The sequence below is a fragment of the Molossus molossus genome, unplaced genomic scaffold (genome assembly GCF_014108415.1).
Source record: "Molossus molossus isolate mMolMol1 unplaced genomic scaffold, mMolMol1.p scaffold_m16_p_3, whole genome shotgun sequence".
In the NCBI taxonomy this organism is placed as follows: Eukaryota; Metazoa; Chordata; class Mammalia; order Chiroptera; family Molossidae; genus Molossus; species Molossus molossus.
In genome coordinates, this window is record NW_023425366.1 from 27,452,135 (window position 1) to 27,460,648 (window position 8,514).

The window sequence follows — 8,514 nt, forward strand, 5'->3', positions numbered from 1 at the left end:
TGAGTATTACACTGTCAGTTAAAGAAATGTTATTTCATGATAAGTAAATGTCTTATCAAGGACCAAAACATGGAAACATTTGCATGGAGTTTGACGTGCAATGCCTACTCCACAGACCTTAGATTGGCCAACCTTGAGTAAGGTGCACAGCTGACCCTACAGATCAGCAAAGGTAGATTTCACAGATCTGGGAATACCTGTTTAATGTAAAACAAGGCAGGATTGTATGTCTTCTGCCATCATTAATTCAAGTCCATGCACTAGCTATTTCTTGGGGCTCCATTATGTGTATTTAATTCCTCTTCTGTTCTATTGCATCATCCACCCCCTTTATTTTGACTAACTCATGCCAACTTTTCTCCAAGTAGCACCTATTTTTCTTAGCCAAGGGATTGTGTAAGTGTAGGCTCCTAGCTCTTCTCTCAGTCACCTAATCAGGAGCTCATATCTAAAACCAAGGAAAAGAATTAATGAAGTATCTAGAATTGATCAGATAAGAACCCCCTGGTGCTTATTGTGAGGTACTTATAGCCTTGTAGGATCACCACTAACACATGCCATTGACCAAATAAAGAAAATAAATCAGGTAAGATTGTTACATTTACCCATTTGCCATTCTCTTTGTAGGTTTTGTTGTGGTGATTATGACGCCTTCTCCTTTTGTGTTGTGGGGTTTGATTTCTGTCCCAACCTAACAGCCAACATTCCTTTTTTTTTTCAGTTTTGGACACCTGTTTCATTTCCTGGCCAGAGTCAGTGGGGTCTGGGCTCGCTTCTCCAGCATCCTCCCCTGGGCACATGACTCCACCTCACACGATTGCGAAGAACTCTGTGTCTTCCACTGTCCAGCGTCTCCCTAGCACTACCTCGGATTACTTTCCCTGCGAATGTGCCTATTTGTTCCCACTCAGAATCCAAGTAGTGACACAATCCTAATTATTTTCAGATGATCTTTAATGATGTCATTTTATTTGAGTATGTGGCAAAGAATAAAAGTGAAAATGTATATACATCTCCATGCTTGAAATAAACTTCCAAACCCCTTTTTTTAGCTTTTATATTTGAGTTTATTCTTCATTTAACTTTTAAAACACTACTATAGTTGAATATTAAAACAAAAACAATAGCAAGTAGTGAGCATACTATGATACAGTCCTTCATTTGTTCACTACTGTATGTAAAATGCCAGCAGTGAGTATTATTCACTGGCCCCATGAAAAGGTCTGACACTGAACACCACCCCCAGGATGATGTTCATCATCCTCAGATGCTCCTCCATTGTAATGGCGCCATCTCTCTTGATTCAGATCAAAGTCCACCAGTATTATCTGTTCCATTTCATCAGTCTCTTCTACTTTCTTCCTTTCAGGCAGGGGTTTTTCTAGCAAAGAGAGTTTATCAGGAGAGAGAAAGCCATTCTCAGGAAAGTTTACCTTAAATTCGATGATTAGGCGACCCTTTTCATGTGGTCTACGATAAATTGGCATGCCTTCGTTTGGCACACACTCGATATCTCCATGCTTGACAATCTGACCTGGATGAGAGGTGATGACTATGGATTGTCAAGAGTAACCATTGGCTTTTGAAAGCCACACAATGCTTCAACCAACTGTATGTCCATGCACATGAAAAGGTCTTCTCCTGTCGAGTGAAAACAACATGGTCCTTCTGATCTAAAACAATGATAATGTCTCCTGGTTCCAGTCCAGGTTCTTGGTCTCCTTCACCATGGAATGTTATCTTCTGGCCATCTTTCATGCCTTTATCAATATGAACTTCCAGAACCTTCTTCTCTCGAACTATCTGCCTTCCATTGCAGCTTTTACATCTGTCTTTCGGCCTGATTCGTTCCCGGTGGCCCTGGCACTCCGTGCACACAGACTGAATTTGCTGAACCATTCCTGGTCCTATCTGAAGAATTCTTATTTGCATTCCAGTACCTCGGCAATTGGGACAGCACTCTACTGCTCCTTTCTCACCACCTCGGCCTTCACATTTGTCACAAATCACATTCTTTTGCAGAGTTAGTTTTCTTGTTGCACCATTATATCAATCGTCTAAGGTTACTGAGAGCTGATGCACATTTTACCTCTTCTTTTTCTCTGCATCCTTCCTCAAAGATGTCCATGGGGGAGCGAAAACCACCATCTGCTCCACCTTCTTTGATGGCTTGTTCTCCTCCTCTGTCATATAAATCCCCTTTTCTTTGCATCAGAGAGCACTTCGTAAGCTTGAGAAATCTGTCTAAACTTCTCTCCTTCATTTGGATTCTTATCAGGGTGGTACTTCAAGGCCAGCTTCCTGTAAGCCTTCTTCAATTCTTCCTGGGTGGCATTGGGTTTGATCCCCAAAACATTATAGTAAGTGGTTTCTTTCACCATTTTTGACAGCCGATGAGCGGGTGAGACAGGTGTGGGGGAGCTGCAAAGGGCACGTTGCTGCGCGCAGCTCAGAAAGCCCCGCTCCTCCACCTCTTACCGAGTGTTCTAGAAAGTTCCCCCAAATCTCTTTAACAACAAATTATAAGCTGTATTTACTGCTGCTTTTGATGATGCAATTTCCCAAAGTACTCTTCACCCAAAGGAGGCATTTTAAGAAGTAGTATAGCTGTATTTGAGTGAGCCAAAAAGCCTCTGGAAATGAACAATTTAGCTACATGTCATATATTAAATATTTCAGATACCGAGATCTTGCCTCATGAAGATACTAGTATCTTGTGGAATTCAGTCATTTCCTATCCATGATAAGTTTACTTTAAAAAAAAAAAAAAAGTGAATTTCTTTGGAATTAAGGTTTATTGGATTAACACAACTACAATCCTGTATTCAACAAATTAAACTGAAAATTATAAAGTATTAAATCAGTAGTTTTATTTCATCAGATTTATATCACTTGCTACAGAAGTTTAAGCCTTTTAGATATCACTATTATTTAACATTGTCTTTGTTTCCTGCCAATACACCAAGGCAAGGGGAGAAAAAGTACTATTTTTGGCAAGTAATTATTATTTGCAAATAATATGATTTAGCCATCTAGAAAACCCAGAAGAATAATAAAAACTGTTGGAACCCCTAAGATCTGTTAAGAATTATGTGTCTAATATAAGATGAATATAACAAATTAATATATTTTTTATGTTAACAATAACTGCTTAGATTATATGATGAAAATAAATCCATTTGTATTAGCAACAGTGAATATAAAATATATAGAAATTAATTTTATGAGAGATATTCGTTTGATATAAAGAAAAAATGTAAACTTCACCAAATGTCATAAAATAAAAATTTAAAAGATAGGAAACTATATCATGTTCCAACCTGCCTGGATAATCTTAATAATATAATCCTGCCAACTCATCTAAAATTTATTCTATACATTCAATACTATATCAATCAAAGTTCCAAAGGGTTTGTTCTGTTAGCAAATTTACCTTAAAATTCATCAGAAAGATTTAATGCTCAGATGCAATGGTAATTATAAGTAAATTGGTCTGGAAACATGACGACAGTGTTATTAGATTTTAACTGCTCCATGTTGCCATTTGTATGATAATTGTGTATGAAAAAATTAAATATTTTACTGAGACATTCAGAAATATAGGGACAACAGATGTTGAAATCTACCATTATCTTTTTCTTTTCTCAGTTTCCCCCTCTCTGTTCCTCTAAGTCATCAATGAATCTTCCTCAATGATGTCTACTAGTTTTGATAATTTTGCTGAGCCAGCCTCTTAAAAGTCTCTATGTCTTCATTCTCTCTGTGCTTAAAAACATTCAAAAGACTGCTTTCTTACCTTACACAAGAGCTTCAGAATTTGCAAAGACTGGAAGTTGACTAGGTCAAATTAAAATGACCACATACATAGTTTTTAGAAGTTATAACCGTGAAGTTAGGCAGACGTCCCACTAACAATGTAATCGTAGGTGTACTTCTAAAACCTCGCAAAGCCTCAATTTCCTCCTCCTTAATGAGCATTATAATATTACTCCAGAGGGTCATGTAACAGTTAAATGTGCCAGGATAATAAATTGAAATATTAATTTAGGTGTTTATGCTCAAAGACATAAATCACTGAAGGGAATAAAATAATCTTCTCTCATCCCAAGAAGCTATATAGACCTTGTGTTTTTCGTTCTGAGTTTCTTGCTTTGGGATTTTGAATCTCAGAGATGAGAACAGAAATTTTGAAGCACCCATAATACCCACGCGTGGGGAAACTCAACATCTCAGTAGGCAGAAGTAGACCAGCACAGAAATGAGAGAATTTGAGAGCCCTCCCATAGACTCAAAGGGTGGTTAATGGGGCATTTCAGGTCCAAGAAGAGTGCAATCAGTGCTTGGTTTCCCCCCGTAGCTTGAGAAAGCCTTAGAATCTTAAATTGGAAAAGTTGCTAGGTGCTTCTCTGTTGAGAAAGATTCTTATGCCCAAGCTTGGCACAAATCATCAGAACCCCTTGCCTTCACAGAACCCCATGATTTTAGAAAGTGAACATATCAATGTGAACTCAAGACCAGTGGACCCATCTCTAAACATTCTAGCCTGCGACTCAGGCATGAGCCGTTAAACATAGCAGAAGCCCTGGCCAGTTTGGCTCAGCGATTGGAGCATCGCCTGCAGACCAAGAGTCCTGGGTTCGGTTCTTGCTAGGGGCACGTACCAAAGAAAAAAAATGTAACAGAGAATTTCCCATCAGCTGAGTATGTAGGAACAGAAAACAAATGTAAACCAATTTGGAGAAAAATTTTTAAATGCAAAATTATTTTACCATAATATTATGAAATAAAGTTTTATTCATCTTACATTAAAAAGATAATGAAAATGACAAGACAGTGCTCAGCAGTGATAGGCACAGATAAACACCTACTACGTGTCAGTAATTGTTATCGTATTTCATTATTTAGTTTCATTCATGACACGTCCTCAATCAGTACCAGGCAAACCTCACTCAGTTTCCCAGTAAGGCACCTCAGTTCCAGGCTGGCTGCTCTCTGTAGCTGTCACAGGTGTTTACTCACTGCAGTGTACTTGTCCTTGATTTCACTACCTCCACCCACAGGGCGGGGCCTCCTTCTTACTGACACTATGTGTACCCATCCTTTACAGCCCCATTCAAAACTACTCCAACAAAATGTCCTTGAATATCAGTTGATACTCTCTTCTGTCTCTAGGGTTTATTTCTACAGCACATGACCGAGGAAATGCTGGCCTTCCCCACCCAGAGCCTTTCACTCCTCACCATTCCCTTACATGGTTTTGGCTTTTTCCTGTAAGGACCCGTGCCTCTGACTGAAGGCTTTCTCTGGTCAACAGAATAGCATCTGCATAGAGCAGACAGAGGAAGTGTCAGCAAGCCCCAGAAACAAAGTAACACTTAACCAGTGACATAGGGAAGTTAGGGAATAAATACCCCAGGTCTCTCTTTGGTATTTAGTAACCAGGAAAGTATCTAGGTTGCTCAAGAATCTCCTTGAAATTGTGTGGATTTCAATGGTTTAACAATCTCCATTGAAATGAGACTCCCTACCACATCTCAAAGTACTTCATGGTAATTAAAAGCTGTATTCAAATTGGCATCTGTCATTCCAAAAGTTACGAAAAGTCAGGATTCTTTTGTTTAACACAAGAGCCTCAGATTCTCTTCTTCCTTTGGATTAAGAAAAATATGATAGTCCAGCTGTTGTGGCTCAGTAATTGAACATCGACTCATGCACCAAGAGGTCGCCTGTTTGATTCCCAGTCAGGACACATGCCCAGGTTGTGGGCTAAATCCCCAGTGGGGGACATGCAGGAGGCAGCCAATGGATGTCCTCGCTCACTGATGTTTCTATCTCTCTTTTCTTCTGACTTCCTTTCCCTCTCTCTAAAAAATCAATAAAGGAAAAAAAATAATTTAAAACATTAATTTAAAAAAAGAAAAATATGATGAATGGAAGATGACGATGGGTTTCTTATCTTAAAATAATGGCTTTAAAAGATTTTGTATCTTTCTTTGTTGATGTATGGCATGAATAAAAATCACCTTAAGGTGGAGAGAGATGTTAGATGACACCCAGCAGCGGAGAAACCTAGAATGGTGCCCTGGCATCATCAGAGGGGAAACTTGCACTCTGGCCCCACCCCTCTCCACAAAGGTGCCTCTGCAATCCAGGGCCGTACATTTGCAGGGAAAAAGATGTTTATCTTTGCACTGTCTGTTTCTCTCTTGGGAGCCAAGATTTTTCTGATAGTGGCATCTCTCTTACACCTTGGACATAAGCAGAAATATGTAGATTCTTGCCAGCTTACCTGGGACTGTCCTAATTCTAGCCTTGACTCACCCAATCTGGGTTTATTCACAAAAGACTGCCGTAAAATATCTTATTTCTTCTGCTGTTTGAAATCTTTGACTTTTGCTTTTTTTCTCAAGCAAGAATTCCTGAGTTGGGAGCCTTAAAAACTCCCATTAAAAAATTATGCATTTATCAAAACTCTTGAGCAAAATATAAATATGATTCTAAAGCATTGAATTTAATTTCCCATCAAGAGGACTCTCTATCATGGAAAAAATGATCTCATTACATCAACCATGCAAATTCTAGGGTCAATATAGAATCTAAAATCATCAGAAAACTTAAATCTCAATAAAATTTCTAATATTAAATATGCATACACATGTATATATTGCACATACATTTGCTCATGTGTCTTTATATATTATATACAAATATACATGAATTTTTAAGAGAGAGCTGGAAATTATTGACACGTGATAACTAAATACAAACAAATCTTTAACAATCTAAAATCTGCCAATATAAACTCGGAATTTCTAGAAAAGTTAAATTTTCCTTAAACCCATCTCCCTTCTCACCAAGGTGTATTGATCTTCACAGAGCTTACAGGTAAGGATTTCCCTGCACAGAAGGTTGTTGTTTAAATATAGTAATTAACCTAAATATATTAATTGCATTAACAATCAGAAGACCTAATACCAATACATCTTTTAACTTGGAAAGTTTTTATTTTCCAAATAAAAAATTAAAGAGCTTAATTGAAGGACAAAGCATTTATTTTAAAAGTAAATATTGTAAATGCATGAGGTTGCCAGATAACCTACCCATAGCTTTGATGAGCTTGAGATCTCAGCAAATAAAAGTTTGGTATACTCCCAAAATAAAACATTCATGGGTGGGTTGTTGTGATTTTTCTATTATTACCTAGGGCCCTCCAGTGGCAGAACATTTGTGTGTTGCATAATGTTGAGTTAAAATTATTTTAACATATTGAAATATATCAAACACCAAATTCCTTTCATTAATTAATCCATTTAAAAATATTTATTATGCACCTACTGTATAGAAGAAACTGTCCCTAGGTTTCGGCATAGAAAAAAATACAAAGATCCTTGTACTTTTAGAATATATAATTGGTGCAGACAATAAAAAAAAATAAGCAAAATAAAAAACTGATATGATACATTAGAAGGTAATGAGGATTATGAAAATAGAAGAAATAGTGCAGCATAAGGAGGTATTAGGAACATGGAGGAGGTAGAGAACATGAGGTTGTCATTTTACAAGGAGTAACCATTAAATAATAACACGTAAAGGAGATAAGACAAGCATGCAGATACTCGAAATGAACATTTATGGAGTTTATCAAAGAAAGATGTCACTTGAATCCCACTGCCGGGTGATTACCAAAACTTACTGACTGCTAACACTGCCCTCAGTGGCCAAGGCCTTCCACAGTGAACCCAGCTTCTCTACTGGAAGACAACATCACCCACAGCCATTTATCAACTTCTCTGTTCCTGGATTCAGGAGCTGATGAACCACTGCTATGCCAGTCCACAAGAACACCTTGTACATCCCAAACCATACAACCTAGCTGATAAATCTTAAATTTTACCTATAGTTTATAGACAGTAAAATCTAACCCCTAGTTTAAGAGTTATCAATCAATATCCTTGACTGGTCCAAAGGGACTCTCACCTATACAGGGGATACAGAAAATAATCTCCAACAGATCTCCATCAGACCTGTGTCAATAAGGACACTTTAGAACTTTCACTGTTGTTTTCCATCTACTTCTGAATTTACTCCAAATATTATAGGTTAATCATTGTTATCTTAAAGTAATTTTGGGATTGGCTGCCTTTAAACAAGGTCAACGAAAAGCAAATTTGGAGACAGAACCAATGTGTTAATATTCTATTCCCTGCAGAAGCTGATGTAATCTCTTTTCTCAATGGCCTCCTCTGGGCTGTCACAGCTCCATTGCATGTTGTCTCATCAATGACAGAAAACGATCACTAAGGACACATGTGAAGCAATGAACAAACAGCCCAGTAGCTGATCATCATTCCTCTGCTCCTAATCTCTCTCTGATGTGGTCAAAAGTCTCAACTGTAGCGTGAAAAGAAGTCACCATGGGCTAATTAAAAATGGCCCCTGCTGAAAATTATGGGCCTGTACTTTTCCAGTTACTACATGTTGTCTATTGGAACACAAGGACCAAACAACAATATG

General features: G+C 37.8%; 1 pseudogene; it reads right to left on the reverse strand.

Annotated features, from left to right (window-relative positions):
* Positions 1–1,202: 1,202 nt before the first annotated feature.
* Positions 1,203–2,396, reverse strand: LOC118641600 (annotated as a pseudogene).
* Between the last annotated feature and the right edge of the window lie 6,118 nt (positions 2,397–8,514).